This window comes from Elephantulus edwardii, unplaced genomic scaffold, assembly GCF_000299155.1.
Source record: "Elephantulus edwardii isolate Elephantulus edwardi_28Jun2011 unplaced genomic scaffold, EleEdw1.0 scaffold00014, whole genome shotgun sequence".
NCBI lineage: Eukaryota > Metazoa > Chordata > Mammalia > Macroscelidea > Macroscelididae > Elephantulus > Elephantulus edwardii.
Genome location: NW_006399764.1, coordinates 28402282 through 28426810, shown reverse-complemented (window position 1 = coordinate 28426810; position 24529 = coordinate 28402282).

Below are 24529 nucleotides of genomic sequence, written 5' to 3'. Positions count from 1 at the left end.
AACGCTCTTTCATCCACTAATTAGCAGACCACTGGTGGCTGCTGAAAGATGGCCCTGTCCAGATCACAGCTAAAAGAAAAGGAAGCTGGACAAACACAGCATCGTAACCTCCAATGCCTCTATGAGCGGCCTCCAGAGTGCAGAGAAGGGCTCCACGGGGCTTTCAAGGCCACGGCCTTTCAGAAGCAAACAGCCAGACCTGTGCTTTGAGGGGGCTCTGGGCGGGTTCGAACCTTGAACCTTTTAGCTCGTAGTTGAGCACTTGCATACTTGGGCCACATAATGTTGTTATGAGTTTTAACTGGCTTAACAACAAGTAACAAGAACACCTTTTACTGTGGGAAGGCCTAGACACAAAAGGATACAAAGATCTTCATTAAAATCCACGAGGCGAAGCTATTCATTTGTCTGTTGGTCAGTCTAAAGTTGACACTGACCTGATGGGACATCTTGTGATCGTTTTTTCCCTTGTCGGGGACCCTCCACTGGATTCCCACAGCTGGAAATCACATGGGGAAGAATGACCCTGGTGAACTTGCCTTGGGTCAACAGTACAACTCAGGACCACACCCCCTGAGATTTGTCAATGAGATGATCGAATGCTGGGGCTGACAGGAATCTAAGGGACGGAACATCTCATGATAACAGCGGAGAAGATGGAGAGCAGTACCCCGGCACAGACCCATTATAGTCTTGATTACCAAAGAAAGGAAAAACAATGGCCGCCATCTGCTGAACGTCTACCGTACATTTCCCCATGAAGCAGAGATTCCCACTCTATAGGAAAGTACGGCTTCCTTAAAATAATGCTCCCAGGACCACTAATAAGATCCATTCGGTGATTAAGTCAGGATTCAAATCTACAACGGCCCCACCCCCAGAAGGGTTCCCTTTATCACCCCTCTACTCCACTGGGTAAGGGAGCTCTGGTGCCCTAATGGCAAGAGGCTGTGCTGCAACCCTGAAGGCACGCAGTTTGAATCCACCAGCTGCTCTGCTGGAGAAGGAGGGGCGATCTCCCTCCCACGGGATTAACTGCCTCTGAAAACCCGCTGGAGGGTCAGCTTGGGTCAGTTCTGACTCAAGAGTACACAACCACAGTCCACGGGGTGTCCCCCTTCCTACAAAGGCACCGTCAGGTCCACAGAGGTCATGTTCATAGAATCTACTCAGCAGAATAAACACTCCACACACACTGCACACCCCAAGGCAGGAATCCACCTTCCAACAAACTGACACAAACAACATACTCATTGTAAATAATTGGCATTATGTGCCCAGTATGTCATCAATACACTGATACACTCTTTCATAGTCATCAAAGCATAATTTTTCACAGCATGGAGAAAGCACACCATGCATGGATTGAGAGTTCTGCATTCACGTGTGTTCATAAACTGTCTCGGTGATGAAAAGGGAAAGAACCGACCCCAACATTAACAACACACTTGGAATAGAGATGTGGTCAATGGTCGCAATGGCCAGCTTTGTATACGAAAATACTTAAAAGGAAAAAAGATGGCCAGTTCAGCTGGGAAGCCCAAGTTGGTGATTCTGTGCTCTACTCTGCCACATGAAGTCACCATGCGTTGGAATCAACTGAGAGGCCCTCTGCACCCCCCCCCACCCCCCGACCCAGCATTACCAACGTTCAGCGTGTCCTTGGAAAGCTTAGAGGGCCATAACAGTAGGAAGGAAAGCCGTGTTTTTTCTGACCCTGTAACTGAACAGGCCAGATTCAGTCTTTACTGGTCTCCTTGGGTCACGAGAGCTGGGGGAGACTTTCAGGCTGACTTTGCGGGACAACTCCAGGGTGAGGTGGGTCTCTGCAGCCCTTCTGGTTACAGACCCACATGGTAGAGAGGTTTGATGCCACTCAAAGTGTACATCCCTTCATTAGGGAAATCCCATTGTTATAGGAACTGCTGGGAATTTCACCAGTGAAATCGATGGGCTCTACTCAGGGGCCAGCTTGTTAAAAGAAAATCAAAGAAGCAATTTCTTTTTAGTACATAGTTACATTTCTACATTTTTAATTCAAAATGCATTTTAATTGTAGAAAGTTTAAAAGTCATCAAAGTTGAAAAGAACATGTAGAATTGTGTTGCTGTTGCTGTCACAGCTGCCCCTCCAGGTGGTTTTCAGAGAAAGGAAATCACACAAGAGGAGGCTGTCATATCTTTCTCTCATGGAGCAAGCTGATAGATTCGAACCACAAGCCTCTGGGCTGGTAGCTCAACTCCTTATTCACTAGACCATCAGAGCTCCAGTTCTATAAAACAGAAATTTAAAATTCTGGTAACTCCACCTCTCTGAGGGGCATCACTAAAAGCTCTTCTTTGAAAGTACTTTAAAAAACCACCCCTTCTCTAGTCTGCTCTCCCACCCCCTCTGTCACCCTCTTACTGTCACAGAAGTGGTTCTATGCAGTATTTGTCATTTTTTAAAAAAAAATTTTATTTTATTTTTTGTGCATGTACCGTCAAATCAGATCTGACTGGTACAGAGGTGATTATCCCTCTTTCTCCAGCAGAGCATCTGGTGGATTCAAACCACGCACCTCTGAGATTACAGTGCAGCTTCTTGCCACTAGGCCATCAGAGTTGTCCTGGTATTTGCCGTTTTGTGACTGAGTTATTTCACACAAAATATGCTCTCCAGATTCTCCCATGTTGTATAGTATCTTACAGATACCTTATTGATCTTTAGCGTTGCCCACTATTCCACTGAGTGAAGATACCACAGTTCTATCCATTCATTTGTTGACGGGCATTTGAGTTCTTTCCATTTGCTTGCTGTTGTGAATAACACTGCTGTGAACATAGGTGTATATATCACTGTTTGTGTCTCAGCTCTGATTTCCTTGGGGTATATTCCTAACAGTGGAATGGCCGAGTCATGTGAGATTTCTACGTCCAGCTTTTTTGAAGAAACACCAAACCGACTTCAATAGTGGTTGTACCATTTGACAGTCCCACCAACAGTGCATCAGAGTTCCAATCTCTCCATATTCTCTCCAACATTTATTGCTTGCGGTCTTGTTAAACTTTGCTACTGCTGCTGGGTTAAGAGGGCATCTCATTGTTACTCTGATTTGTGTTTCTTGGATTTTAGACAAAGAACATTACAAAGACCTAGAGCATGGGAGAATCAACCTGGGAAGAAGAGAGAAACACAATACTGCCACAGCAGTTAACAAACAGGAGCAAAATACACACAGCTTTCTAAAAGAGAAAGGGGCGAAGGTGTGGAAGAAGGAAGAGACAGAAGAGAACATGGGAAGGTGGGAAGTGAAGGAACAGGTAACATGCAAAGGGGACTTGAAGAGATAGGGACAAGAATGACATCAATAGTAATTACTTAGAGAAAACATCGTACACAGAAATACGTACCCAAAACAAAATGTACATAAATGTAGAAAAGTGAATGATGGTATAATAATAATTATTATTATTATTTTATTATTATTAGTGTTTTTTTAAGATAAACAAGTCAACTGCCGTCAAGATATTTCCGCCCGACAGCAGCCTTCTGAAGGCTTTCAAAGCCGTAAATGTTCACAAGATCAGTCAACTTGTGTAAAGCCGCCGGGGGATTCAAACTGCTGACATCTCGGCTAGTAATCCAACACCTTGCCCACTGTGCCCAGAGCTCCTCCTTTCTTCTGTGCCAGGCCACTGTAACACACTCTCAGGAGAGGGCATCTATGGCTCCATTCCCTACTAGGTCTACGACGTTTGTTATTGATGCTGCAGGAACAATTCCCAAACACCAAGTACGACCCTGCTGCTTACCAAGGTCAAATCCAGAACCAAGATATGAATTACAATTCAGCTCCTTAGCATGCACATGACAACAGCTGGGATGTCTCTTCCCAAACTGATAACAAGATCAGGGGATGGGGTGAGTATCTTGGTGTCAGAACCACCAGACACAGCTCTTCCTTAAACAGCTTGGACGTTCTGAGTGTGCTTCACGGGGGCTTTTGGTTTGGGGCTGACAAGCACAGATGTCCCATCATCTAGGGCATCTGAGGTGTCGCACCCAATGGGACTGGAGCAAAGGGAAGGGGAACATGAATCAGAAAGCAGTGTTGCTTACAGCCGGCTGTGAGGCCCCAGCAGGAGAGGAGTCCCTTTGCATTTTACAGAAAGTGAAGGCAGACACAGAAATTCCGCATTTTCTTCACACTAGGAAGACTCCTATGGCAATTTCCTCCTTAGAATCTCAGAGCAATTTTATATTCCCCTCACCCCTTATCTTCGCCAGTCTCTCATGTATTTTTCTTTTTCTAAAAATGGAGAACAGTCTTTTTCAGTTCCTAGCTTTCCTAATGACAGGCTCAAAGAGATCAAGACATTTAAGAGGGGAAAATAATTAGTAGTGTATAATAACACTGCTAATAATGGAAACAGTATATCCCACTTTAAGTGTACAGTATTTTTAAACGACTGAATTCTCTTTACTGCCAATTTTTTGGCAAATGTAGTGTGCTGGGGAGTGGGTGAACTTTCAAAACAATCTCCATATTCACACACACACATTCTTGACGTTCATACACAAGAATTCATCATGCCATTAATAAAATCAAATTTCCATATTCGCTTCCATTATAATAACGCAGATATCTACACGTGCAAGACAAGCACTGGTGGTGCAAAGAGTTAAGCACTTGGCTACTAAGAGAAAGGCTGGCAGGTCAAGGCCTTGCAGCAGCTCTGGGGGGAAAGGAGTTGACAATGTGCCCCCAGAAACATGACAGCCTTGGAAAACCAGTGGAGCAGTTCTAGTTCAGTGTCACAGGGGGTCCCTGTGCATCCAGACTGCCAACTGGCACACAACACACCAACAATACACGTGGAATACAGACCTAACCAAAGGATGAAATTAAAACAGAATGGAAAATCTGGACAACTTTGTCCACTCACACATACTTAACCAAAAAATTATTCCTCTATAGAAGTCAATAATATTAGAAAGGAGGAATTAGAATCTGAAACACTGTTCATTGGGCTCCTTTTTTAGGGGAACTGGTGGTGTGCATATATCATACGTATAGCTGTCCATCCAAGCTGCATCTAAAGCATTTGCTTGCTGCCAGAGCCAGTATGTTGTTGTTATGTGCCATCGAGTCGTTTGCGATTCATAGCGACCCTATGCACAACAGCCCTAAACCCTACTCTATCCTACGCCAACCGCACTGCCTCTGACACACCCATCCCAATTACTCCAGTCACAGAGCCAGTATATCCTTTTAAAACTCTGCAAAATGTCTAGACCTTCAAAAGTCGGTTATCTTGGGCTCTTAATTTCAGTTCATATGTCTACCTTGGGCTATTAATGTTCTTAAGATCAATTAAGTTCTTTATGATTTAAAAAAGTTGTCATGGAGAAATTTCACAAAAGGCACTTCATTTTTCTTCTCTCTCCTCCCCTGCCCCTTAATACCCAAGAACTGGTGATCTCGCCTCAGTGTACCGGTCTGGTGTGCTGCCTCTGTTTCTAGGAGATAGAAGTACTCAAAGATCTTCTCATTTTCATCACTCAGAAGCTCAGAAAAAGCAATTAGTCTTATAATAACTGTTCTAACTTCATCATTAATTAACCACTTTAAACATATTTGAGCTTGCTAACCAGTCACTGATATTCCTCTACATTCTATTAAAAAAAATTACTCAAATGTCTCATTTCTTTTTAAGAAAAGTCTACTAAGGATCCTCCAGTTTGCTAATTAACTAACAAACTCCCCACTCCCCGCAAAAGCCAAGCTAGTTGTTGTCCACTGGATTCTGACTCCTGGTGACCCCCAGAACAGAATCGTGGTCCCCAGGCTTGTCATCTTACTCAGCATAGAACGCTTTAACAGAATGACCTCACCTGCACTGCTTGACCTGTCCACAAGCCTGATAGTAGTAACGTTATGTGCCATTGAGTCGAGTACAATCATAGTGAATAACAGATGTGAACCCGTTTTACCCAACGAGATCTTCCTTGTCTCCACCATACTTGAGCCCACTGTGTCACACACGGTCTCCATTCAGCTCATTGAGGGCCTTCCTCTCCTTCACTGATCCCCCTGCCTTCCGATGCATGGCTTCTCTTTCCAAGAAATAGTCCCTCCTAAAAACACGCCCTAAGTACATGGGACGGGACTTTACCCTCCTTGCCTCTAAGGAGTGCTCTGGCTGCACCAGGACATAGCTGTTCCTTGAGCAATCTGTGAGATGTTCAGTACTCTTTCCCAAGTAATTCAAAGACATTATTCTTCTCCTGCCATCCTTATTTTTGTGCATCTTAGTCTTTAAAATGGCATTATTTCTCCTCAGGGTTTTGGAGAAGTCATTGACAGCAGACTTTCCCAACGCAATACATCTCCTGAGTGCTGGTAACAAGGGTCCAGTAAGATGAACTTGTTATCAATTTCAATCTTTCCTCCATCCATCACAATGCAATCTCCTCCTGTTTGGGCAATCTCCTGTTTAATTTACTGCCTGTGAAAACCCACTGGAGGGCCTGGCATGAGTCAGTTCTCTCCCGACGGCACAAAACAACAAGCGTGGGACTTTGTTTATTAGTCTAGTGGAGAGAATGTTTGCATTCTGTTGAGATACAATCCATATTGAAGGCTGTAGTCCTTGAACTTCAGTTAACACCTCCAGTCCTTGGTTCCAGCACAGTTGTGTCATCTGCATAATGCAGCTTGTCGATGAGTCTTACACCAATCCTGACATCATACTCTTCCTCATCAAGTTCAGTGTCTCACAGTGTCTCAACATATAGACTGAAATGGTAGAGAGAAAGGATATATAGCTTTGATGCACACCCTTCTTGATTTTACACACCCTTCTTGATTTTAAACCATTCAGTGTTCCCTTGTTCTTTTCACACAAAAGCTTTTTGGTCTAGGTATATATTTCATATGAGCATAATTAAGTGTTCTGGGCTTCTTATTCTCCATGTTAGCCAAGTTTATTATGACCCACATAGTCAATAAAACACACACTTTCATTGGGTATTTTCTGCTTTCAGCCAAGACCTATCTGACATCAGCTAGGGTATCCTTGGTGCCACAGCCTCTTCTAAATCCAGCTGAGAGTTCTCTGTCAATGTACTGATCTAGTCATTTTGGGAGGATCTTCAGTGATATTTGGCTTGCATGGAATATTAATGATCTTGTTTGACAATTTCCACATTCTGCTGGATCGCTTTTTTTGGGAATGGGAACAAATATGGATCTCTTCCAGCAAGCTACCAAGGAGGCTGTCTTCCAAATTTCCTGGTAGAAACTGGCGAATATGTCCAGCACTCTATCTATTAGTTGAAATATGTCAATTGGTATCCCATCGATTCCTGGGACCTTCTTTTTTGCCAATGTCTTTAGTGCAGCCTGAACTTCTTCCTTCAGTACCACAGGCTCTTGAGCATTTGGGACTTCCTGAATTATTTCAGTGTTGGCCAATTCTTTTTGGTACAGAGTGACTCTGTGTATTCCCTCCATCTTCTTTTGATGCTTCCTGTATCATTCATGATTTTTCCTTAGCATCTCTCAGTATTGCAACTTGAGGCTTGAATGTTTTTTAGTTCTTTCAACTTGAGAAATGCCAAACTAGTTCTTCAAGTCTTATTCTCTAACTTTAGCTCCTTGTACATTCCATTATAATACTTCGCTTTATCTTCTCGAGTTGCCTTTTGAAAGCTTCTGTTCATTACTTTTACTTCAGTATCCCGTCCCTCTATTTTGGCTTCTCTACACTCTAATGCAATTTACAGTATCTTCTTATAACCATTTTGGGTTTTTTTTCTTCTTTTACCATCCAGTTTTTTTTTAATGGATGAGGAAACTGAGGCATGGAGAACGTAAATAACTCTATGAGCGTCAAACTCAACATATATAAAATGGTCAGGGTGAGGATTTGAGTACTTTGTAGACCTCCACATCAAAGTAGCAGTTTCTTTGAATTGTGTTATTTTTCTTTCCTTAATTTGGCATATTCAGTATTAAGTTTATTAGTGTTTAAATATTAAAAACAAACTATTACACAGACCTGTCTGTCTCAAGTACCAATATTTCCTACAGTTTTAATAATCCACATTATGGAAATTGGGCATGCTACAATTTTAACCCAATTAATTTTCCATGTTATAGGATCCACTGACAAAAAAAAAACTCTAATTTCATGTCCAACATTGTGAAGTACCTGACAATACAGTGGTTGTTCTAGTGTTTATCACTCAGCTACGACACGTACAAAAGACATTCCAGATGCGTTCAACACAAGCTCTACAGGCCCTTGTTAAAATATTTGCACAGATGCCAACTCAAAACCATCCCCATTAAGTCGACTCCAACTCACAGCAGCCCAGTGGGACAAAGCAGAACCTTCCCTTGGGGTGCCTGAGGCTGTCACTGCCTCATCACTCACGGTGCAGCTGGTGGACTGGAACTCCCAACCTTCCCGTTAGTAGCTCAGTGCGTAATTCACTGTGCCATCTGGGCTCATTTTAGCACAGACTGGCTCACTGGAATTAAAGCATGAGCTGTTCAGAAGTGCTGTGTCTGATTTCTCAGATGTTTTCTGATGCTCAACTTGATCATTTCCACTGCACCGGGAACGACGACTAGTGGAAGCTTCTCAAATGTCCAAAGAAGGGGAGGTTCCATCTAGTACATTCCATTGAAAAGGGGGACTCAGGGGAGCCCCTGCCTCCTGTCTCAGGGGTGGGTGCTCTCGGATCTTCACATCTACACACAGGTTTGTTTCACTCTGCTACTGAATGGCACTGCAACAAAGGCCATGCTGAGAGGACTGCAGAGCATTATGGGAGGATGAAGTTCAAAGTCAATGCCAGAGAGCAGCATCTATGCAACCATCACATTCTTCCCTAAGTGTTGGAGCATCTTACTTTCCTATTCAAGTCATTCATCATACGCCTTGATAGGTCTTTCTGTTGCTTCAATCATACATTTTCAAAAGAACAGGAAAAGAAAAACCTATTCCATGTTGTCCCTAACCTTTAACTATAAGCCCACAGTTGACTCAAAGAGACCCTCCAATGGGTTTCTGAGACAACACATCTTTAAGAGATGAGATTGCCCATCAGTCTCCCAAGGAGCTGCTTGGATTCAACCTGCTGACCTTTTCGTTTTCAGCCTTGTAAGCACTATGTCAAAGAAGTAAGAAGTGTGTGTGCTGGGGTAACCAGGTATTGCATGCATCTTGCCATACATGACAACTGGTCTTTGAGACTGATTAAACACACACAGAGAAAGAGAAAAGAGAGGAGAGACAGGGAGAGACAGACACACATAAGATCTCCCACACGATCCCAATGCTCTTCACAGGATGTGGGCAAGGAGAAAGCACAGTAGAGGATCCATCATTGCTTCCCTGCTCCCAGCCCTCACAGAGATGTCGATGTGGTGTCAGAACACTAAGTCTTGAAAAGAATCATGTTGTCAAATGGTCAATTTGACAAATCAAGCACTTCGTCTGTTTCTTTCAACCGTATTAACGTTTAGCAGTGACGTATACTGAAAAATCGTTTGACAGTTTCTTTGATGTTCAAGCCAAAAGTTTACCATCAATTTTTAGCAAATTTAGCTCTAAGGCCAAATATATAACTATATTCTAGAATTCTGTCATTCTTTGTGTTGACGATTTAATTTTGTCATTCTTTATGCTGATGATTTTGGGGGATGAAATGTGGTTGGTGGTGGTTTTTTGTTTTGTTTTGTTTTGTTTTGTTTTTAATCACAAGGGCTGGCTGTATGTGTCCTGAATGTCAAAAAGTTTTGTTTAAAAGGAAAAGCAAACAAATGCAACAAGAGCCCAAGTCTGTTTCCAGCTCCGGGTGAACTGTGCATTCTCGAGAACTCCCCCACTCTCTGCTGTCATCGTTAGGAAGCTGGCCACCAGGCCCTTCCTCTGTGGCACCAAGGGGCAGCAGGCCTGAACTGACCAATGAAATTAGGGGTCCAATGAGACTACAGCACTCAGGCAATGGCTGGATTTAGTGCACGTTTATTTTTTCCAATATATATTTTTTAAATAAAATTTTATTTTGTGACTTATTTTTGTCCAATTACTTTTATTCAATATACACATACATTTTTACCTCACAATGATTCTTCAGAGAAATCACTGTGATTTTTTTAGATTTTATTTTAATAATTTCAATGAACATTTACAGAGACTTAGGATTTCCATTCATTCAGTGTTGCACTTTTCTCCCTGCTCAGCCCTCCCCCCCAATCATTGTAATTTTAAGGAACATTTACAGAGAAGTTCTATTTTCATTCATCCACTGTTGCATTTCCAACATATTTTGTGGAAGTATTGCACATGCCTCTCGATTTACAAATCTCTTAACTAAGATGAACATGTTTTTGTTTAAGTAACTGATAAGCACCCAGTATTAAAAAGAAAACGCTGCTATAATGAAATAAATACTACACAAATCTTCGTACCAAAATTGCCACACAATTTTTCCAATTATTACGTGCAATGCGATTGGAGACAAATTTCCTATGCTGTTAAGAAGCACATGTTCTGGGCTTATCTGGAAAGCTGGTCACTAAGCAAATTTACATAAATCCAGGCACTTGGCAGATTTCACAAAATGAACTGATGGTTCTGTAAACTGCCTTTGGGAGAGCTGTCCATTCGGGGAACTGATTGGTGGTAAACTGGCAGGGAGGGCTCAGGTCATTGGCCTGATTCCGATTACCACAGCATTTTCAAGTGAGAGAGTATCCGGGAGACCAGCAGCTCAGGCCTCCTTCACTCCGGCAGACCTCAGACAGACCAACCAAGTGGGCCCGCAGTCAGGGCCAGAGCTGGCACTGGGACTCAGGACTCCCAGGCCCCAGTGAAAAGCTCTTTCTATGGAACTACTAGTTTAGAGGAGGAGAGAGAAGGCAGGCATTCAGAAAGAAGCAGGCAGGCCTGCCAGAAACGCCAAGTGCTTCTCACACAATAAAAGAAATCCTCAGAACGTGGAGAACGCAATCCGAAAATCGGGGGCTCCCGAAGCTTTCCAAGGCTCTTTCTCACAGGGCTGAATGAGGCCCTGTTTCAGGGCAGTGAGCAAGGCTTCAAGGCAGGCAAACCGTGTGCGTATGTGTGTACTGACTGATTGACTGTCCGGCAAATCTATTTGGTTTTCTATCTCCGACACGGAGTATGCACCTGGGTGGTTCAGGCTCAGTGTTTTATTGTTACATAGAGCACCTGCGCATTCTGGCTCGTGATTTTATGACAGCAGCTCTGTATGTATGTAACCTAGAACATACAGACCAGCAGCGTTTGCATGGAAATAAAGAAACTCGAAGACTAATTCCTGGTTTGCTGGGGAGGGGGGTTAGGTGACGATGGTGACAGAAAGTAAAGTGCAAGAACAGTGAAACTGTCACCAAAATAAACAGAGAATGAATTCTGCATTTTCCCTTGCAGCCAAGTAAGTGCAGTCTTGGGGTATGAGGCAGACACCCTGGAAACGCACTGCAGAGCCAGGTTGACACACTCAGAGGGTGATAATTTTGGGTGGCAGCTTTATGAACTCTGTGCAACTTGTGACATTTAGCATGTGCACATGTTGGCCTAGTGTCTCCTCTTTAAAAAAAAGAAGTAGAAATTGTTTTGTAGAAACATAACTTCTGAAGGGGGCCATGTGGCCGTGTGTCCTGAAGCCTGGTGGCAGAGAGCTCACAGCTGCCCCGACCACTTGTCACAGCGGAGGCACTTCGGGCAGCAGTGGCTGTATTAAATAAAGCAGGAGGTAGAAGGCCTCCCCTCTACTCAGAAATGACGATTTTCCATGGAGCCTTTCTTAGGAAGATTATATAATGTAAACGGTGCCATTGCGAGCCCGGCACAGCATTTACACACCGTATTCAGAAACACACGCAAATACGGGCTGATGGTTCCTCGGAGTCACCTTTCTCATAAATCACACTGACAAAGACGCTGTTTTCTAAATGCAGCGGAAGGGTTATTTACATATGAACGCTCCATTTGTTTCCCTTATAAGATTTCCTCAACATTAAATGATGCATCGTTTTCAATTAAGACAGCAATTGAATTTGTTTTTTTAAAGTGTAGCTTAGTAAATCAAACGTCTTTCCTCTCTGCATGCTCTCCTCTCCTCCATGTCCTCAAATGTAAGGGCCGATTCGTTGGAACTGACTCCTGTGCAGTGTGTTGGGTCTGGTTTGTTGCGAGGTGGTTCTAGGAACCGCGGACCTGAGCCTGTCCTACCCTGTCTCAGTTGTCGGTGGTGAGTGCCGGCCAGCGGGTCGGGACCGACTCATAGTGACCCTCCAGTGAGTTGTCAGAGGCAGTGCATAGCATGGGAGGAAAATGCACACACTTCTCCTGTGGAGCTGGTGGTGGATTCGAACTGTATACCTTTAGGATCACAACACAGCTTCTTACCACGAGGCCACCGGAGTGCTCCTGTTGCTGTGTGTGTCAAGTCGGGACTGACTTTCTAGTGGTTTTTCAGAGTCGGGAAATGACACAGGAGAAGACAGCCTATCTTTCTCCTCTAGAGCAGCTGCTGGATTAGAACCACACACTTTTCAGTTAGCAGCCTGACAAATAACTCCCTACACCACCAGCATACGATAAAAGCCCTTACAGCACAACAGTTAAGCAGTCAGAGGCAAACAAAGAGATTGCTGGTTTGAATCCACCCAGAGGGTCACGGGAGAAAGATCTGTTCCAATGGCAAATGCACCTTAGAAAGTGTTAGGAGACAGTTCTACTGTCTCCCGAGGTCACAATGAGTCAAAACAGACGGCACCTAACAACAGACTCATAGCTAAACAGTGATCTAGACAACAGCCCCTTGAAATTGCTCTAAGTATTTAAACTCCACCAGCAATGCAGCCAACTTGTATCAATTCTTTTTGCCCTTTTAAATTACTTTCACACATCCTGACAAGCAATGGTGATACTACACACAGACCTGATCTTGTAGGCACATAATTTCAGTCATCAGAGAGAAAAGACACCTGCTATTTTTTTTCAGTGTACACAGACACACACACGCACACACACACTGGCCAAAATAACTGATTTTGCTTTACTTCACATAGCTAAATTCAGAGAAATGCTGGTTCCTAGATGGTGGTTGTTAAGTGCCTGCGGTCACTTACAGTGACCCTGTGAACCACAGATCTCAACTCTGTCCTATCCTGTGCCATCCTCATCATCTCGGGCACACGTGAACCACTGCTGCTGTCACTGTGCCAATCCATCACCTCAAAGGTCTCCCTCTCTTTTACTGGCCATCTGTCTTTCCTTCACTAATTGTCACCTGCCAGCAAAATATTGTAGAAGATTATCCCAAAACAGCTAGACTAGTACAGTGACAGAGAACTGCCAAGCAGTGCAAGCTGGATTTAGTAGAAGCCATGCCTCCGTGGATACTATTGCTAATGTCAGGTGGATTCTGGCTGAATGCAGAGAATATCAGAAGAATGTCTATGAAAAAATACTTGACTGTGTGGATCGTAACAAACTATGATTAACATTGAGAAGAATGGGAATTCCAGAACGCCTAGTTATGCTTATACAAAACCTATAACTAGACCAAGAAGCTGTTGTCTGAACCGAACAAGGAAATACTGAATAGTTTAAAATGAGGAAATGTGTATGTCAGGGTTGTATCCTTCCTTCATACTTATTCAATCTGTGAGCTGAACAAATCATTCAAGAAGTTGGACTCTATAAAGAAGAGCATGGCATTAGGATAGGAAGATTCATCAGCAACACGCACTATGCAGATGACACAATTTTGTCTGCTGAAAGTAGGGAAGACCTGAAATGCTGGCTTTAGAAGATTAAGGACTACAGCCTTCAATACGGATGGCATCTCAACATGAAGAAGACACACGTCCTCATCTGTGGACCAATAAGTGCTATTATGATGATGTTGTTGTTGGGTGCCATTGAGGACAACTTATAGTAATTCTATGAAAAACAGATCTGAACTCTGTTCTATCCTGTGCCATCTTCACAATCTGTGACACATTTGAGCCCACTGCTGCAGTCACCTGGTTGAGGGTCTTCCTCTCTTTCGTCTTCCCTCCACCTTCCCAAGTATGATGTCCCCTTCCAAGGAATAACCTCTCCTAGCAACATGCTCAAACGATGTGACACAAAGTTTCATCACCCTGGCCTCTAGGGAGCACTCTGGCTGGCTACACCTTCTCCAGACCTATCTGCTTTTTTTTTTTTTTTGGCAGTCCAAGGGATAGTCATCATTCTTCTCCAATACCATGTGAAAAGAATGAAACTTTCAATGAATTGCGTCTTATTTGGAACCTAAATGCCAGGGTTCGCCAAGCCCTTTAAGGAAGTAACGCTGAGTATTCGTTTGGGTCATGATACGCTTGAAGCTCCAAAACAAAGCTCCACCATTATCATTCTGCTGGGGACGTTATAAACTCCAGAATCGACCTCTTGGCAAGACTTCAAGGCAACTTCAAAAATGCATGCATAACAACTAACAGTGGAAAGACAGAAGAAATGCTTCAAAGATTTCATAAGGAAAACTTTATTCATGATGTTTCTTCTTGAGAGGGTGCAAAATAAAAAACATTTTCATAAGGAAAAAGACATTGAGTCAAAGGTCAGAAGATGCAAGTGTCAAAGGTGAAGGTGGCCACTGTGACACTTGGCAGCTGCAGCTTCACGTGTCTCTGATTCAGAGAGGTCTGAAGCCTCGAGCAGCAGCAAGGCTATGGCCTGAACACAACAGACTGTGCATCTTAAAGCATGCCAGTCCTACTGTTGCAGCCCTGGACCAAGAGGCAACATCATGATAATCAGAGAAAAATACTGACCTTATCAACAATTATACTTTGCTTGGAACCACAGTCAACATCTATGGTAGCAGCAGCCAAGAAATCAGGACATGCTGCTGCCGAGGAGCTCTCCAAATGCTAAAAGCAAGGATGTCACTAACGTGCACTTGGTCCAAGACATCATATGTTCAATGACTTTATAAGCATCAGAAGGTTAAGCACTAAATGAGGATGACAGAAGAATCATCAATGTCTTTGAACTGTAACATGGGAGAAAAGTACTAAATATTCCACATACTGTCAAAAGAACAAACAAGTCTGTCTTAGAATAAATGCAACCTTGCATTCCAAGAGGCTCTTTAGAGGCAAGGATGATGCAACTTCCTCTAACATACTTTGGGAATGTTGTCAGAAGGGACCAGCCCTTGAAAATGGACATCAAGTGGGAAAAAGAGAGTCGGGGAAAGAGAAGACCTCACAAAGATGAATTAACACTGTGAGTCTAACAGAGGGCTTGTAGGAGACAATGGCGACAGCCCAAGATGGGCTGAGGCTGGTGACCTACTTACTGCTCACAGGGCTGCTCTGAGTTGCAGGTGATTCGACGGTTCTTAACAACAACAACAACAACAACAACAACCCTATTACAAGACTTTTCTAAAAAAGAGGCAAACATATGACTACCTTTGAACTTCCAAGGACAAAATTTAAATGTTCTTATTTTATTACTCATGTTAGAAATCCTAATGGTAAAGTAATTTTTCTTCCAAAGTGAGTATTAATAGAGACACCATTAATGGTGAAAATCTGTACTTAGAGTTTACTGTAAGATGAAACTTAAAAAAAATCAATATATACAGATAATAGGATAATTAAAAGAAATAAGATTAGAATGTGTTTTGTATTGATGAGACTACAGATGACATTTCTTAAACTCGTTTTTAAAACATAAGTTTTATATACTGAAAAATTTATCTCCGTTTACCTAAACTAAAAAAAAGGAAGAAAAAGGAAAAATATTTTTCTTAGAAAACGCACAAAAATGTCAACATTTATTTTACAGTAATAGCTACATTCTTTTCTCTCCTGGAACTTTGTCCCCTAAAGATAGACTAATAAAGGAACCCATTGCCAGAGTTGGTTCCAACTCACAGTGATCCTTTAGAAGGTTTCTAAGGCGGTAAACCTTTACAAAAGAAGACAGCTCAGCTTTCTCTCAAGGAGGGAAGGTGGATTTGAATCACCAGCCTCTACTGTTAGTAGCCCAATATGCTATGTGTCACACTGCCAACTCTACTTTTAACACAACTTGCCCAAAAAGACGAGTTGAGAATATTATTACCTGTTTTAATTATAAGTGTTAAAGCACAATGTCTTGTACATCAAGCAGAAGAGTGCATGTGATTAAGTCAGCAACTAGTTTGTTACTAGCTTTGAACCACTTTGAACTGGTTCAGTGATGGCACGCACAGAGAAAGCAGAAAGGCCTAAATTGATAAACACTATGTGGACTAGCATGAGAAAACTACAGCTGAAGCCTGAAATAGGGCAACTTGGAGGAGACATCGCAAGCCTTCCCAGGACTGAGAGAGGCTGCATTTACTGCCAGGATTGTGGAGTAGAGTTAATGTTTAGAAGACATAGGAAAATGTGTATAAGGATCTGAGGTGGGGAGGGGGGAGCAGAGCAATGAGGATGGGCGGAAGCGGGGGTAATCCTTGGGGTTGAACAATTTGATGGGTGGAGGGAGGAGTGGGTAAAATGGGAAAGACTGGTGAGAAAAACAAGGCAGATGAACTTTGTACATAAACCCGTGTAAAAGAAAAAGTTTCTTTGGGGGGGAGGGGAAGATGTGATCAGCCACCATCTTTGAGCTGGACAACCTGTGTGACCTCTGCTCCTCCACAGATGTGGTCACTATGCAACAATGCTCATCATCTTCGTTTCTTCCGGGAAGGACGCTCTGTTTCGAGCATGACCTTGACCTGTAATCTACCCCATGGTGTTGATTACACACACATTTTCTATACTGAGATCTATCCCAGTTTCACTGGCTATGACAGAGCCAGGATAAATCAGTTCAAACCCCCGATTAAATATAATCCAACAATAGTTAACAATTCACGATTAAGGTGACCGATTTTCCTTCCCAAGAAAACAGTATTAAGTTAATTTTCACATACATGTCAAATTACTATTTTAGGACTATCACATAAGAGTTTGTAATTGTGGTTCCAATGCCAGAGCTTCTTTCTCTGTGAGAGAAAGAGGGGTAACCTCCTCCCATGTGACTTACAGGCTCTGAACACTCACTGGGGGGCCACTATCAGTTGATCCAATTCAACAGCACACAACAACAACAGCAACTTAAGCTGTGTTATGTTCTTTTTATTTTTTAATTATCTACCTTCAGTAATTAGATTCCACCTTTTTTTTTCACGGTGTGTGTCTTGTTTTTGAGAAGAATTAAAGGAAAATGTAGAAGAAAAACATCAACAGCAAACATATTTAAGATTCAGGACACAGTTTGTTTGAAGACTCCAGTCTCATTTCGCTTTCTTCTTGCTGTGAAGGCAGAGACCAAATGCTTGCTGAATTTGAGTTTAACCTAATAGTTCACGGCTTTAATACCTTCCCGGAGTCAAGAGAGTGGCGGCAAAGACACGCGAAGTTCTGGAGCAGTTCTCTTGGCAACTGTGAACAAGGCTCCAAGTGGAAACCTTTCAGGCTTTTTTTGTTTTTTACAGGATTATCTCAGTGTGGGAGGATAAATACTAAGTAATAAATCAGGAAGAGCAAAAGATGATGCCCTTTACCCAGAGAAGACGAGAGGGAAGGCTGGTGTGTGTGGTATGCAAAAATTCTTCTAATAAATCAGAATTGTTTTGTTTTCTTCTCACTTTGTCTCATCAGCGAAATCAAATGTAATGATAAAAACGGAAGGGACTGTTTCTTGTCGACCACGGCTCTAGGAAGCGCTTGTGCTGTGTGGTATATAGGGAGGTGGGCTCACCGACAGCCGTGCCTCACTAGCTGTTCAATTCCTCCAGAAGCTTCAGGGGAGAAAGATGAGCGGTCTCCTCCCACGCAAAGTACAGCCTCCCAACCTCAGTGGAGGGTCAGCAGTGAGGTGGTTCAGACTCAAAGGTAACGGGAAAGACCATGTATCTTGGCATTAAATTTCACAGAGCTTTTTCTCACAACTCTCTGAACTGGGACTTGTCCTCTTCTTGGTGATTAAGGGACCGAAGTGGCCAGACATCCAGTGTTTTCCCAAAGTCTCCCCTTCAGTGACAACCCCAGTACAAACGCTGAACTCGGCTTCACTAGCAAACCCAAGCTCTTGCCACATCCCAATCTGCTTACAATGCTGTTGGATTTTCAAAATATGTGTCATATTTCCAAGTTAACAGAAACAAAGTTTGGGTTTCACATTTAACATTTTCAACAGTTTTAAGGCAATGGCGCTCTGCAGACTAAAATCAGGCTGTCTCAAAGTTGGAAAATTTCCCAACTTTGAAATTTTTCCAACACTCTGGACTGAGGAAGGTGTCACTTTAACATGGCAATCTGCGGGACCCACAGACAGAGCTGTCTTACATAAGCATACTTCTGTAAGCTATCCCTGAACATTTTAATAAACACAGTATCCGTTTCCAATCTACTGAAAAATAAAATGTTGCCTAAGACCTGCACCCAGTGCCTGCACCCAGGGCCAATGCACTGCTGGGACGCACAGTGAACATCTCGTGCAGGGCACAAACGTCCCTGTGGTTTCCACACTGTACTTTTTACAAAAGCTGATTGACCCATCCTTCCCCTGCAGCGTGCCTGGTGGGTCAGAACTGCTGATTTTTCTTTAGTAGCTGAACTCTTAAAGGACATGTGACCAGGGCCCCCCAAAAGGCTGGCATCTTGAATGCACCAGCCACTCGCTCTGAGGGAGGAGGAGGAGACAGTCTGCATGACCGACAGCCTCTGGGACCAACAGCCAGTCTCCAAGAGCCAGGACCTATCAGTGGCAGCGGCTTAAAACTCCATTTACTCTAAACATAAAGTAAGAACGCTTACAAGTCAGGCACTCAGAGACACTGTCTGCTCATCTCAAGCAATTCAGGTACTCCGGTGTTCCAAGCCATTTTAATAGGGCTCTTATAAGCATTAACCTATTTAATTTTAACAACCAAGATAGAAATCAAATGCTATATGATAAATAAACAGAGCAACACCTTTAAGCGGTGATTTTTCTAGTCATGAAGTTATAGATTATTTTAGACATGAAATTCAGAGTAGCTAAAGAACCTGGGTAAAGTCACATCTTCCTCTCAGTGTAGGTGACCTTAAAACCTGTGTTTACCCCTTAAGTACCTTTAACAGAGCTCCAGTTCTCTGACTCAAACACAGGCGGTGATCCCAGTGGTCCATGGGAGGGACAGAAGATGGGGAGAAGGGTATGTGTGCTGAGGCATTTCTCAGAGTTCCCACAGAGTCCTCCCTCCCACCCCCCTATCTGCTCGTAAAAATCACTGAATCTCCTCTTACTCCACCTGACAGGGAGCTCTGACAGCTTAGTGGTAAGGAGTTATATCACCAACCCAAGGGCATGTAGTTCAAGTCCACCAGTTATTCCCCGGGAAGAAGATGGGTAGTAATCTCCTCCTGTGAGATTTACAGCCTCTGAAAACTCGCTGTGGGGTTAACTTCGTCCTGACTCAATGGTATACAACAATTCTATGAAAGGTAATAATATTACTTGAAGGTACATGGTGAAGATACCTTTACTTCAGTAAACACTAAATCATACAGCGACCTTAGAAAGAGCATACAGTCCATAAAGAGGTAACATAAAGTGATAGAAATGGTTCCATTCATCCAAGACGAGCTAAGAGAAGAGGAAAGGGGGTCGAAGAATCAATGGAGGAAGTGATATCAAAAAGCAACAAGGTATGGCAACTGGATCAGAGCCCACACACGATGCAGCTTCATCACACAAACCAAAGGCAAAGCCCGGCAAGCAGCTTACAGCAGCAAGACCCAATGTTTTTCACAAGAAGTGTACTACTTCCAATATAACGCACAGAGGTTAAAGGCAAACAGATGGAAGAAGACAGATCATCTTATATTACTATTCGGGGGGAAAGGAGATTTCAAATGAAGGCTAAGATGAGGAGGGGATGCTGTAATGATCAAGCCTCACACCACCAATCACTTCTAATCATAACAATCCTACAGGAGAGGCTGCCCCACGTGTGACTCTCCTTAGCAGCACATGGACTCGGCTTTCTCCTGCGCGTGCAGCAGCTGAGGGGCTCATACAGCCAGAATCTTGAGAAGCAGCTCAGTGCTTATCAACAGCGCCACTAAGACTCCTTCATAAAGTTGTTGTTGTTGTTAGGTGCCGTCGAGTTGAGTGTAACCCACAGTGACCCTATGAACAACAGAGCTGAACCCTGTCCTATCCTGCGCCATCCTCCCACCGCCTGACACATTAGAGCCCATTGCGGCAGTCACCATGTCAATCCATCTGGTTGAGGGTCTTCCTCTCCTTCACCGGCACTCCACCCTTTCGAGCATCATGTCCTTCTCCAAGGAATAACCCCTCCTAGCAACATGCCCAAAGTATATGAGGCAAAGCCTCACCACCTTTGAGTCCAAGAGCACTCTGGCTGCACCCTTTCCAACCCATAGTTCTTTGTTCTTTTGGCCCTCCATGGGATGTTCAGTGCTCTCCTCCAATGACACAGCTCCAAGGTCTCAATTCTTCTTCTGTCGTCCTCATTCATTGTCCAGGTCTCAGATGCATCACAAGTGATTGCAAAGATCATGGTGTGAATTAGATGCAACTTAGTCCTCAAACTGGTGTCATTATTCCTCAGTAATCTGGACACTTTCCCAGTATCTTCTAATTGCTGGTACCAAGGTGCTAATTGTGCATCCAAGTAAGACGAAGTTGTCAACAGTTTCAATCTCCATCCACCACGATGTTGCCTATTGGTCCAGCAGTAAGAATCTTTGTTTTCTTGACAGTGAGATGTAGTCCATACTGAAGGCTGCATTCCTTGATCTTCTGCAACAAGTGTTTCAAGTCCTCCTCACTTTCAGCAAGCAAGGTTGGGTCATCTGCATAATGCAGGTTATTGATGGGTCTCCCTCTGATCTTGATACCATATTCCTCTTCATGGAGTCCAGCTTCTTGAATAATTTTCTCTGCATAAAGATTGAAGAGGTATGGAGAGAGAATATAGGCCTGACACACATTCTTCTTAATTTTAAACCATGCAGTATGACCCTGCTCTGTTCTCACAACAGCCTCCTGATCCAGGTATAGGTTCTGCATGAGCATGATTAAGTGTTCTGGGACTCTCGTTCTTCTCAATGTCTGCCACAATTTTTTACGATCCACACAGTCAAATGCCTTTGCATAGTCAATAAAGCACAAATAGACATTCTTCTGGTATTCCTTACTTTCAACCAGGATCCATCTGACATCAGCAATGATATAGGGAGTAATTAATAAAAAGAACATATAATTCTAAATGTTTATGGTTCTATTAAGAGAACGTCAAAGCACATAAAGCAAAAACTAAAAGAGGAGAAATATCAAATGTACTATCACAGATGGATATTTTAACACCCCTCTTTTCACTAATTAATATAACAAGTAGACAGAAAATAAGGACGTAGACAGTCTAGATTTTCTGCCCTGACACCCACGGAACGAACCAGCAGCAGCGGGACATACATTCTCTTCAAATGCTTGGAGAACATTTCCTTAAGACAAAGACGACTCTGGGCTGCAGGGAAAGTCTCACATCATCCACAAAGTTCTCCAACTCCAACAGAACTCAGTCAGGAATCGATGGCAGGTAAATACCAGGAAAACCATGAATTCTTCTGAAACAGAATTAAAATTCATCTTTCTAGATAGATAACTTGGGGCTCAAAGAAGAAATAAAAAGGGAAATTACAGAGTAGTTTTAAAAGAACAATTTGACAATGATCTACTAGAATTTGTGGCATGCCAACAGCTCACAAAATGTCACTCAAGTTCGTTGTTGTTGCTGTGTTTATATGCTGTCAAGTGGCCTGAAACTTATTGTGACCCTATGCACAACAGCTCTGAACTCTGTCCTATCCCGAGCCAGTCTCACTGATTCCAACACATCTATTCCCATGACCCCAGTTATCGAGTCAATTCATCTTATCTGGGGTCTTCCTCTCCAGTGAATCTTTTTTTTTTTAAAAAAAAGTAAGTAATAGACCAATGAACAGGTTTATAACTAAGCAAAATCAGGAATGTACAACAGAAAAGTATTATAAATTCATAAAATATTAGACCTGGGAAAGTTTTAGGAATCTTTTTACACTTGCCGAGTTTTAAATATACAGAGAAATCAGTTTCAAGAAGAACATATGATGTACTTAATAGGGTTTATAATAATAAATATGTAAAACCAAGTGGTCCTCTGTATTCTGTATTGAATAATGCTGCAAATAAATCCTAGAACAGTTAAAAAAAACAACCCAAAAGCAAAAACCAAGTGGTCCCTGTGTGTTGCATTAGATAAATATATGAGACATTCAGATGCCTATTTTTACCTAATCGAAATAGATGATGCAGGTTTTATAAAACAGATACGCACACTGCTTGGATTGTGCCAGGTTACTACAAGCATTTCGTGGTGTAGAGGAATGCACTGTTTGTGCATGTGCTGAGTTCTCAAGCCACAATGCCTGAATTCCTCTTTTGGCTTCACTTATTAGCTATGATCTGGGGACAAGCTGTTAACTCCTAATGCCTTCACTTTCTCAACTGGAAAATGGAAATAGGTGGTTCATACCTCCCACAGCAATCGGAAGGATTAAAAAAATTAACGCATTTTATAGGCACCCAACAGTGTCTGACATATAAATAAAAATGTAATAAATGATAACTATGATTACATAAACTTGATTTATTATCACTTGAAGCTTATTAGTCAAGTTTATGAATTGGACTTTTAAAAAAAGTAGGTGACATCAATTTTAAATTAAGACTATCAGCACAGAAAATTGAGTTGACTCTACTTCATAAATGCCATTTTTTAAAGCTTAGAAGCATTTTGAAATTTAATGTCAAAACAAAGCTGAGGCAATTTCTTCTCAAAGCAAGAGACAATGATGCAGTGGGGGTGGGGGGAGAATTACCTATTACATGGAGTGTTTTGGGATCAACCAACAAATTTAATACTACCTCCTATATGATGATCCCAGAGTCACATGTCAGGGCCATCCTGCGGCCTTCTACTCTTCCTTATTACGTGCTCCATTCAACCAGAACTTTGGGATTAAAGTACTAAATTTCAAAAGACAGAACATTTATTTCTAAATTTGTTTTTAAACGGCTAAAAAGGCAGCATTCAGCAGTATACCACTTGAACAAATTCCATTTGGTATAAGAAAACAACAAAATTAATGTGGAACACATTTCACTTTTTTTTTCTGCAACTTCAATGCTTTCAACGCTGCATACATTACTAAAAGCACAAAAATAGATGCTGTACTATCAAATTGTAAAGAATACCAAATTGATATAATTATACTTTATAATTTCTTCCAAGTAGCAAAAGGACAAGTATTTTTTTTCTTTAATTAAAATAATCTCTTGGGTCTCTTATGTGTTCGAAGCAACTGAAAAATTTCACATTTTCATAAAGAGTACTATTTGCAAATGCTCTGTTTTTGACATTGACCCCAAAGCCTCTTCTTAGCTTGGCTGAATGCACAGGAGCCTAAATCAATATGGTAACAAAGCATCAAATCAGTGTGACTTCCTCTAGTCACTGTTTGGAGAATTAAGTAGGTGCTTAGATTTTCTAAGGCTTTAATGCCACGAGTAAAATTTTGCCCATCACCGCTGCATTTATAAAATGACCTCTTTCATCTCTTCCAAAATACAGATACTCTTCTGCACATTCTGAATTAAGAGCATAAACATGATGTGAGACACTAGCAGACCACGAGGGTGACAGAGTGGACAAGGCACCCCACCAGGCACCACAGCCCCTCTGTTTCTCTCAGTGCTACCTCTCAGTACACAGTTCAGTCAAGAGGCCATGGACTGGGCAGCCAAGCATTCACGCTTCCTCTGAGGATTTTTGCTATCGTTCGTGTTTGGTGGTGGTGCTGTCCCCATTCCCCCAGAAGGGAATAAACATCTGTTTTTTACCACCTGGGTGGCCTACGGCATAATGTGTTGGACTGCTAGCACAAAGGTGTGCCCTTTAAGGCCACTCCCCACTCTGTGGCAGAAAGGTGGGCGGTTTCCTCCCAGAAAGGCAAAGACAGGTGCTCTGGACACACAGCAGAATCGACTGGAGGCAGGGGGTCTGGTTTGATTGGTGGTTTGGGAGAAGAGTCAGAGTAGTAGGACTTCCCAGGGTCTGACAGCCTACCACCCACCAGTGCGACAGCAGAAACCTGAGGACTGAAGCCCCACAAACCATTTAACTGAAGTGGCTTTAGAGGCCAATATCTTCATCACCAAACACTCAAAGAGGGCCTTTACTGAATCCTCGGGTGGTACAAACAGGTAATGAACTCAACAGTTGGTTTTCTGGAAGAAAGGTCTGGAAATTTACATCCAAAAACCCATTCACAGAAAACCCTCTGCAACACAGATGGGCCCTGACACATGAGGCATGGCCGTGAATCACAGCAGCTACCTCAATAGCAACT